At 34.0% G+C, this 10,576-nt stretch overlaps 2 non-coding genes across 2 annotated transcripts; both read left to right on the top strand.

Annotated features, from left to right (window-relative positions):
* The first annotated feature begins 2,325 nt into the window (after positions 1 to 2,325).
* On the top strand, positions 2,326 to 2,543 carry LOC121220677 (small nucleolar RNA U3). The gene has a single exon (XR_005917896.1). It is a non-coding gene; the product is annotated as a small nucleolar RNA U3 (small nucleolar RNA).
* A 612-nt stretch (positions 2,544 to 3,155) lies between these two features.
* Positions 3,156 to 3,374, top strand: LOC121220673 (small nucleolar RNA U3). The gene has a single exon (XR_005917892.1). It is a non-coding gene; the product is annotated as a small nucleolar RNA U3 (small nucleolar RNA).
* The last annotated feature ends 7,202 nt before the right edge of the window (positions 3,375 to 10,576 follow it).

Below are 10,576 nucleotides of genomic sequence, written 5' to 3'. Positions count from 1 at the left end.
TTTTCTTTTCTTATTACTTGTGATCATTCTACTCGATTATCGACTTTAATTATAGCAGTGTGGTATACCATTTAATGAAGCTTTTCTAAAAGCCACCATTTCAATATATATACTGTTGTTCAAAATTGAAGTTTCAATGATTTTGTCGTGGCAAAAATAGGAAACCTTACTCTTAATATTATTTTCCTTTAAGATTAATCTTTAAAAATGTTTGCTAACAATGGTAACATAATGAAGATTTATCCCCTTGAGGGGAAAAGAGGGTAAATTCATAAAGGAAAATAAATGTGGTACAACAACAACGAAGCTACGGAGCATTTAGTGAAGTTAGTGAGATTTGCAGGCATTAATATTCAAAAATCAATGTCCCCAATATCTTTAAACTTATGGGGTGTTGCAGACAATGGTGAAAATGAAAACCAAACACAACTGTCCGACTCCCCCCAACATCAGTGTTGGTCCTAAAGACAGGCTTTAATTATAAATGGGGAATGTGTGCAAGGAATGCACCCAACCCAACAACCCAAAGTGCAGGTGCATCAATCATCATCATGTGGCCATTCCATTTCTCAGGCAAGCAACCAACTCTTGCTGTTTGCTTTTGCACGTTTACATAACTCTTGTTCTTGTTCTAACTGTCGTCTCTTTCATCTAGCTACCTATATGCCCTTTTCCATTGCATCTCATTTAACCCCCATTTCACCCCTTTTATTAATGGTTATACATCATTTCCTTCCCTCTTTTTTTTCTTTAACATAACAACCTCCTCCCATTCTCTTTCTTGTTTTATAAGAAATAGATTAGAAAATGTTACAAGTTATTTGAAAATTTATGAAGATATTTCATAATTGCAGTAAGTTGTGTAAAAAAATAAGTAGTATTTATTAGGTCAAATTCTAGTTTTGGTTCTTCTACAATTCTCAAATTTTGGATTTAGCCCCTCTTGTTAAATTTGACAAAATTTGGTCATGTTACTTTTATAATATCATGTTATTTGCTTAACTATTATGAGCAAAATGTTGACGTAAATTGGTTTTTTAAAACATCCCTCCAACACAAAAAACCATGTCAACATGAATTGAAGTAGTTGTTTTTTTTTTTGATGAAATGATTAATGGTATTAATTATTTGAATTAATTATATAGACGTAGAGGAATTGAATTGTATAAAATCAAAATATAGAGATTAAATTTTAAATTTAAGCATAGTATAGGGACCAAATCTATCATTTGACCTATTAATTATGTTGCAATCGTCTTTGATTGAATAAAGTAGAGATTGGTTATTGTATTAACAATACTGAAAATGCAATCCATATCTCAATTACCTTTGGTTCCATTTGAAAAAGATTCTTAACTTTGATTACGCAAACAAACTTGATGGCTGGTTGAGTAGCAGATAAGGTGTTTGCTTGATTAATAACCAAGTCTTAGATTAATTCATAAAATGGATATTTATAATTTGTGAGTCAATCAAATATTCAATCGTTTAATAAAGAACAAAAAATCTACTTATATACAATACGATTTTCTTCTCCATATATGGACAAAAACAATATATAATCCTTTCTTTCTAGCCCAAGGCAATAAATATCCCAAAAACACTTTGGGGGCCTACAACGAATTAAATCCTGTCTTGAATCTCAGCATTCATACATGTACCTCTCACCTTATCTTTTTCTATAAACATGGATCTCCCTACGGTTTCCTCTATATTTACATAATATGCAAAATCGAACTTGGAAAAGGGGTTGATAATTAGGAAAACCTGGTTTAATCCAGCAATATATATATTACATAGTTCTGCAGGTAAAAGGCAAACTTAACTCTTCAATGGCATGACAAGAAGAACATGGCATTCTAGTGTAATAAGGGACCATCCTGGGTTAGTTGTTTGTGAGTTATGAACTTCAACAACTTGTACTGCCTTTGGGATCTTTGGGCCACAATTTCTTTCACAAATTATCATACCACCTTCCAATCACCTAACAATAGTATAAGAACATACCAAATTACCGTCATCATTGACTGCTGCGTCTGCATTCACTTCCCATCGGTTGTCTGAAGAATAATCTCCTTCAGATAGTTTCTTTATTAGTTTAATCGGTAGGCAATCATTTTAAGAAATATTGTAATAGTGAGGGTGATATAATGAACAATGTTCTGTTTAGGGTTAAATAGATATATTTAACCATGTTCATTGGATCCCAATCATTGTGCCAGCCAGACAGTATGGAAGGCACGTGTAGGATAAAACGCGGAACCACATCGAAATGGAAAGACAAAGTTTAGTGGTATTTAAAATAGAACCAAGGCACAAAAGGGCACGACCTTACTTGAACAGGATCTGTTCTATAGGTTCGCACCTCTGTATCCTTGAGTCTCAAAGGAGACAGGATACTATGTCTGGGTGATGAATCGAGACTCTGTGATCTGAGCGTGATTGATGGTGCGGTGATTCCTTGCTGGTCTACCTTAGCCGCAGAGGATCGTTCTCAGCTTGCCTTGTCTAGCTGGGCTGGTCACACGGTTGTTTGACAGACCCTTTTTCTTTTTCTTTCTTTTTTCCTTTCTGAGTTCGTTTGTCAATACAAACCTGGGTTACATAGTTCTTCAGGCAAAGGCAAAACTGAAGGCATTAATGAAGCGCTCCCATGGCATTCTAAGTGTTCTAAGAACATGCGAGAGTTATTTGTACTGCCTCTGGGATCTCTGGTCTGGACCACCGTTCTTCAGAACTTACGAAACCACCTTCCAATCACATAATACATTGTGTAAAAACGCAGTAAATTACCACCACCATTGACTGCTGCATCTGCATTCACTTCCCATTAGTTTAATCACATGGATACATAATGATTTAAAAGAACGAATTCAAGTTTAAGGCTATAAGCTGTGAAGAAAGCATTAGACAGGTTAATGATCCATGGGTAATCAAAATTATTATAATAGCTGGGTAATACGGTAAACAAATATTCTATTCAGGCCTTAATAGATATATTTAATTGTGTTGATAACTCTAAAAAAAAAAAGTCGAATGGATCCCAACATTGCGGCGACCAGAGATTATGGAATCAGAAACTGATCAGTATCCCACATTGGAAAGAAAAGACATAATCCAGTGGTATTTAAAACAGAATCAAGATTTGAAAGGGTACGACCTTACTTGAACAGGATCTGTTCTATAGGCTCGTACCTCTGTGTCCGTAAGTTCAAAGGAGACAGGGTTCCAAGTCTGGTTGATGAACCAGGACCGTGTGACCTGAGCGTGATTATTGGTCTGGTGATTCCCTTGCTGGTTTCACTTTGACCGCAGAGGATCGTTCTCAGCTAGCCTTGGGCGGCTGGGAAGGTCACGCAGTTGTCTGACAGACTCATTCGCCTTTTTTTTTTTTCTGCTTTTTCCATTTGAATTTGCAGGCTTATTACAGTCTCTTGTTGGTTGCTTTGCAGTGTTGTTCGAAGCAAATTTTGGGGGATTTTAGAAGGCAAGCCATGCAGATAGAACCAAATATGAGTTTCGAATTTGCAATGCTGCCATTCTTGGATGAGCACACTATCACCGGATTAACAGCAAATAAAACTACCATTTCTATATGCAACAAAAAGCTTAAAATGTTGACTGAAAGCATTAATCATCCTGGGCCATGCTTTACACACAAATCTAAGCCAACTAATTTAAGATTGTTATTACAATTTAAAACCACAATGCGTCTTAAGAAATATGCGTCTGCAACATCAACTGTTGATTCTCCGTTCCATTAAATACCCTTCTATTTATTTTTTAAGTTGAGAATTAATTAAATTTACATCTTCGCATTACTTTCCCTAAACGCCTCTCATTTAAAATTATATTAGATCAAATGAATTTTATTATGTTTCATTAATTGCTCTTAATTTAAAATATTTATATTTCCATTTTAATATATTCACTTAAAAGTTTAGTTTCACCAAATGGATGGGAGAATGGGATTTGTCAGTTAAAAGTTGAAAATGTTAATGCTTTTTTGATAGAGACGATTGTAGAGGGACGTGCAGCTGACGGCCAGATAATGGAATTTGCGAGATTAATCAAATGATGTGTCGAGGCTGGAAGGTTTGTTTTCACCATGTTCCAAGAACTCACAATGTTGTTGCTGATTATATGACAAAGGTTATGGCAACAAAATTCACTGAAATCTAAGTTTTTGTGGTCCCACCCCATTTTGTGCGGGACTTAATTCAAGCAGATTATTTTAGATTTACAAGGACGAATGAGCTTATTCATTAATTTCGTTTAATGCTGTTTAATTTCATAAAAAAAAAGTTATATTTTTTTTTCCGGATTGCGGCCTCCTCGATATGTCTCAAATGTGGTGGCTATATAATCACAAAGTTTAGGCCTGTAAAAGAGGTATGGGATTCCTTCAATTCTTAATACTGATAATATATGGGCCTGGTTTGACTTTGGTTTTAAGCATGAAAGTAATTATATTTGTAAAATTATAGCGATCACAGTTTGGACAATTTGACATGCTCGAAACAAGCAGGTCATGGAAGACAAGCAACAAACAACTCAAGATACCAGTGTCAATATCACGTTTTTAAGCAAATATGGAATCTAGGCTTTGTTGGCCACAATCTGCAGTGTATATTCTCTTTTTACAACACTTGGCAATATATACACATGCCAGGTTTTACAGCACTTGGCGATATATACATTATGACACCTGGCGTGTTTGCATAATTTACTTTAAATTGTAGAAGAAATTTCGAAATTCCATACATTTAATCATAGTATAATATTTTATCCATAATTTTCACCCATATTATCTTTCCTTAAATTTAATCACTGAATAATATATTTTATTACAAGTGATTATCAAAATTAGCTGTAATATTAGTTTTCTAAATATTGGTCTTTGGAGAAGTAATATTGTCTTAGGCTGCATCAACAAAACCAAACTAGATTCTAGCCTAGCCCCCACCCGGATATATTATGTTGTAAAAAATAATTATATTAAGTCACTAACTCAATAATAATAAAATCCATTGCCCAAAACATAAAAATAAACTTGCCAAATTAAATAACCCAACCCAAAATATAAAAATATAAAAATTATATTTAATACAATAAAATATTTATTATTTTTAGTTGTGTATTAGCATTTTAATGATTTTGTGTATTTTATTTTTTCATTTTTTAGTACATTTTATTTTATTTTTTAAAATTATTTTAAATAAAAACTAATTTTAAAAAATTAAATATGACCAAACGCAAGATTTATCTTCTTTAAATTGAGTTGATTTTAAGCAAAAAAAAAAAAAAATTGAGCCAAACCCAAACTTAGAGAATTAATTAGTCTAAACACCGTCACCCGCCCATGGTTTTTGTTGCGTCTTTGCTACAGCTTATCGCGTTCTATTTCTCTGATTAATGTAGTTTTACTTACATATTTTTAATTATTTCTTAATTATAATGTTTTCAACAAAATATAATAGAACAAGGTGAAAGTTTAATTAAAATACCAGTGAAGGAAATGATGGTTCATGTCTACCGGTTCTATATTTTTTATGGCTGTTTGCAACATCAATTAATGTTTTATACTTTCCCTATTGCCAACTAATTCCATATATATATATGGGTACTATTATTAATAGTCACGTCAGAGTTGATCAGAGAATTTCAGATTTTGAAGATTTAATTAGATGTGTTTTTTCGTGGAAAAATTTAATTAATTTTCTTTTGTTAAACTTCAGAGGCTTATATACTCTTTTAAACCCCCCCAACAAAACAAAAAGGTTTCATTTTCTTTTAAAAGAAGGGATTGTTAGTTTTGGTTACTAGGGGAAGCTATGAGAGTTGAGGGAACATGAAAACAGAAAGTAGAAAGAGTTGAAAGAGGGATTTTTTTTCAAAGTTTATTATTAAGAAAATTAGTTTTTCAATTGTGTAAAGATAAACTCATTATTAATTGAATAACAATTTTTAATCTACTGGTGGCTAATATTAAGTTTCGGCTTTTTTGTTTTAATTTTCTATAATTTTTTAATTTTTTGAAAAATATTTGACTGGATAAATAATCAAAAATAGAATGTACAAAAACAAAATAGAAACCCAACCGACAAACAAACAAAAATAATTAGTATTTAAATTATACGAGTCAATAATGATTTCGGGACCACAAATCTAATGAGTAAGTTCGAATAAGTCAGTGTAGTCCGATCATTCTAGATTTACTCTCGTTTAGCTAATAACTTCGGGTCGTCATCTTGTAACTCCTGAATCCGCTGAAGAAATAACAGTCTAGCCCTCAATTTAGCTAAAATAGAACAATCACCCTCTAGTGTCAAATGCGTATTCAATGTTCTCAAGGAAAATAATGACTTCTGACTTAATGCATCTGCAACAACATTAGCTTTCCCGGGATAATAGTCAATCACAATATCATAATCTTTTAATAGCTCTAGCCACCGTCGCTATCTCAAATTAAATTCCTTTTAAGTCATCAAGTATTTCAGACTTTTATGATCTGTAAATATGTGACATTTTTCACCGTAAAGGTAGTGACGCCAAATCTTCAGAGAAAAAACAATAACAACTAACTCTAAGTCGTGAGTCGAGTAGTTCCTCTCAAGTGGCTTTAACTGACGAGAAGCATAAGTTATTACTTTCCCTGCTTGCATTAATACACAACCCAGTCCGCTAAGTGACGCATCACTGTATACAATAAATTTTTTCCCAGATTTAGGTTGTGTCAATACTGGAGCTTCTGTCAACATTCTTTTTAATTGATCAAAACTCTGCTGACACTCATCTGACCAAACAAAACAAACATTCTCCTATAGCAACTTAATCATCGGTGAAGCTATTATAGAGAAGTTTTTAACAAAGCGACGATAATAACTTGCTAATCCCAAAAAACTTCGTACCTCTGAAATATTTTTCGGAGCTTTCCTATTAACATCGATAAAAATCTTGCTTGGATCAACACGTATCCCATATACAGAAACCACGTGTTTAAGAAATCTAACCTTTTGAAGCCAGAACTCACATTTGCTGAATTTTGCATTCAATTGTTTATTGTGCAGAATCTGTAATACAGTTCTCAAATGCTAAGCATGCTCAGATTCTATTTTAGAGTAGATCAATATATCATCAATAAATAAAACCATAAATCTATCCAATTGAGGCTGAAAAACCTGATTCATTAAATCCATGAAAGCAGCCGGAGCATTAGTTAATCAGAAAGGCATTACCAAAAATTCATAGTGGTCGTATCAAGTTCGAAAAATAGTCTTCGGCACATCACAATCTTTTACTTGCATCTGGTAATATCATGATCAGAGATCTATCTTAAAAAACACGGTTGAACATTTCAACTGATCAAACAATTCATCAATACAAGGCAAAGGATATTTATTCTTTTTTGTCACTTTATTCAGCTACATGTAATTGATGCATAATCTCAACGAACCGTTTTTCTTTTTCACAAACAACACTAGTGCACCCCATGGAGATACACTCGATCAGATAAAACCTCTGTCTAACAATTCTTGCAATTGTGTTTTAAGTTCTTTCAACTCAGTTGGTGCCATTCTATACGGTGGAATAGATATTAGTGTAATCTCGGGTATCAGATCGATAACAAATTCAACTTTACGTTTGGTGGCAATCCCAATAACGCTTTAGGAAATACATCTGTAAATTCATTAATAATAGGTACCTGATCCAGCTTTGACCCAAAATCTTGAGTATCCAATATATAAGCCAGACATGCCTCACAACCCTTACGAATCATTTTTTGCGTAGAAATAGCTGAAACAACTCTTGTAACACTGTTTGCTCTGTCAAATTCAACTGTAATCAGTTTACCCGTTGAACATATCAAATTAACCTGTTTCAATTTACAGTTTACCACAGCATCATGTAACGTCAACCAGTCCATTCCTAGAATTATATCAAATTCATGAAAGGGTAGAAACATTGAATCAGCGAGAAATTAACAGCCCTTAACTCTTAGTGGACATTTACGACATATGAAATTAACTATTACACTTTGACCTAGTGGATTTGTAACTTGAACATCAAATTCGATTGAATCAATAAGTAAATTTTCATCCATAGCCAAAGATGTAACACCCCAAACCCGGCCCAGATGTTATGGCCGGATCTAGCGATGTCACATGATAGGGTGTTTGAAAACCGTGTCGTCGCGTTAAAACCATTTCCATTAAATTGCTTATCTTAATATCTTATTAGTTCCAAAATTGTGTTGCTCATTTAATCGATAGTTTCAAAACGTTATTCGTTTGCGGAAGCTTTTAAAATAGATTAAACAATCGTGTGTTTAGGAAAAACATTTGTTTCTTTTGAAAACCGAGGTTTCCTACTACTACTAGTTGTAATCTATAAGGTAAAGATAATTAAAATCCAAAACCAAAGCCCAAAAGTCCAATTACAACCCAAAAACTTTGCCAGTAAAAATAAAATAGAAATAAAACCAATTATCGTAAATATGGGTTAAAAACCATGAAAGTCCAAAACCGTGGTCACCGTCGAGTCCTCCGCCGCACCGATCCGTCTAGATCTGGGGATTACCTATGCACATTTAAACAAAAGGGGTGAGTTTACGAAAACTCAGTGTGTAATCCCACAGAGAACAAACAATAGCAAATCACAGTGCACAGTTAAAGCAGTCATGGGCCTAAGCCTTTTTTTCAATATCAATAACAGTTTGGGCCTTAGCCCATCTCAGTACAATATCAAATATGCAGTAGTGCATTAGCCCATCACAATATCACTAACAGTCATGTAGTATTTAGTAACAAAGTCTTACCCAACCAGCATCTACACACCATCTTTGTCCAACCCTACACTCCATGTGGGGATCAAATCAACCCACCCATCCTTACACTCTAGGTAGTACCGAATGCGGCACAAAACAGTAATTTGCAGCTGAGCTGCTAGTATGTTAGGCTTAAGAGCCTTTCAGTACACTTCTTCCAAATATAATTAACCCTACCCCATGCAATGCAACATACAAGTTATGACATGCTATCTCAGGACATTAATACATATAACCAGTTCATTATACAAGCATACTATCATCATGCTTAACACATATATAAATCAAACAGTCAATTCATACAATTAGGGGTCTAAGTGATGCTTACCGACCCTACAGTAGGTCCACAGTCGACTTGGGCGACCCGTGCAACCTTAGCAATCAATTTAGTGAAAATGGGCTCACACGCCCATGTGGGCCCACACATCCGTGTGGCTCACTTGACCCAAATTGGCCTTGGCCGCATGATCCATTTTTAATGTAACCCGTGCTAGCTAAATATTCATATATGTTTTCACTATTTACTTATATGTTCCTTCAAAGCTGTCTACTTGAGTACTGTTACCAAATTATTTATATCTTGAGCTACAGAATTCCAAATTAAGGTTCGCTTGATTTCGTTGAAACTATACTCAAATACCTTTCTGCGATAAAATTTTCAAAATTTTTGGTTAAGCCAATAAGTACAGTAAAATCTTCAATCTTATCCCTGTTCTGCTGTTTGACAACTTCGACCTTTATTTGCTAAAAATTAATTATCTCTTTGTAAAAAATTTGGATGATGTTACCATTTGTTTCTATTGAAAATATACTCATTAATAATTTAAACGTGAAAATTTTAACCCCTAATTATTTTTCTCCAATTTTTGATGATTTTCCAAAGACAAAATAGGGGAACCTGAATTCATTCTGACCTTGTCTCACAAAACTTATTGTATCTCATGATTTACAATTCCGTTACTTACAGCGTTTCTTCTATGAGAAACTAGACTCAATAATATTTAATTCCATATTTTTTCATTCTCTAATTCAATTTCCAAAATTTATGGTGATTTTTCAAAATTAGCCTACTACTGCTGTCCAAACAGCAAGCAATTTTGGCTTTTCGCCAAATCCCATTTTTTGTGTTTCGGGTACACACTTGGTTTTGTTTGATGCTAAAATAGTCCCCGAGCATTCTAAAGCCTATAATTGAACAAATAACACTAATTTAATCTCATATAATGTGATCCCAAATCGAACTCGTATCAAGGTTTTAACCAATAAGCGACTAAACCTTACCTTCAACCGATGAACGGTAATTCCTGCACAAACTAAGACTCCGATTGGTGATGACGAGCCCTTGAATCCTCCCCTAATTGGCTTAAAAAACACTTCAGAAAAAAGTTAACACACAGAGACAAATCATTTATCTAAAACTTATCGAACGGTTATAGACAAACGTGGAACAACATGAGGCAGAGTGGGAAAAGAAAAATCAAGAAGATGAAGGGTGAAAGAGAGCAAAAAACGGCAAGAGGGTGGAGGGATTTTTAGGAAAGTAAAAAAGGAAAAAAAAGATGAACAGAATATTTGATAACCATCCCAATCCTTTATTCCTCTCCATCAAACTCCCCACTAAATCCACTACTCAGATTTTTAATCCATCTCAAACTCTCTTGGACACACAAGCAAAAATAATGCCCACGCCAAGATTCGAACATAGGACCTCCTTACACCAACACTCCACTTATCCACCAGACTAGCAAG

This window comes from Gossypium hirsutum, chromosome D08 (assembly GCF_007990345.1).
Source record: "Gossypium hirsutum isolate 1008001.06 chromosome D08, Gossypium_hirsutum_v2.1, whole genome shotgun sequence".
Classification (NCBI taxonomy): domain Eukaryota; kingdom Viridiplantae; phylum Streptophyta; class Magnoliopsida; order Malvales; family Malvaceae; genus Gossypium; species Gossypium hirsutum.
The sequence above is the reverse complement of the archived record's forward strand: the minus strand, read 5'-3'. Positions and strand labels throughout refer to the sequence as shown.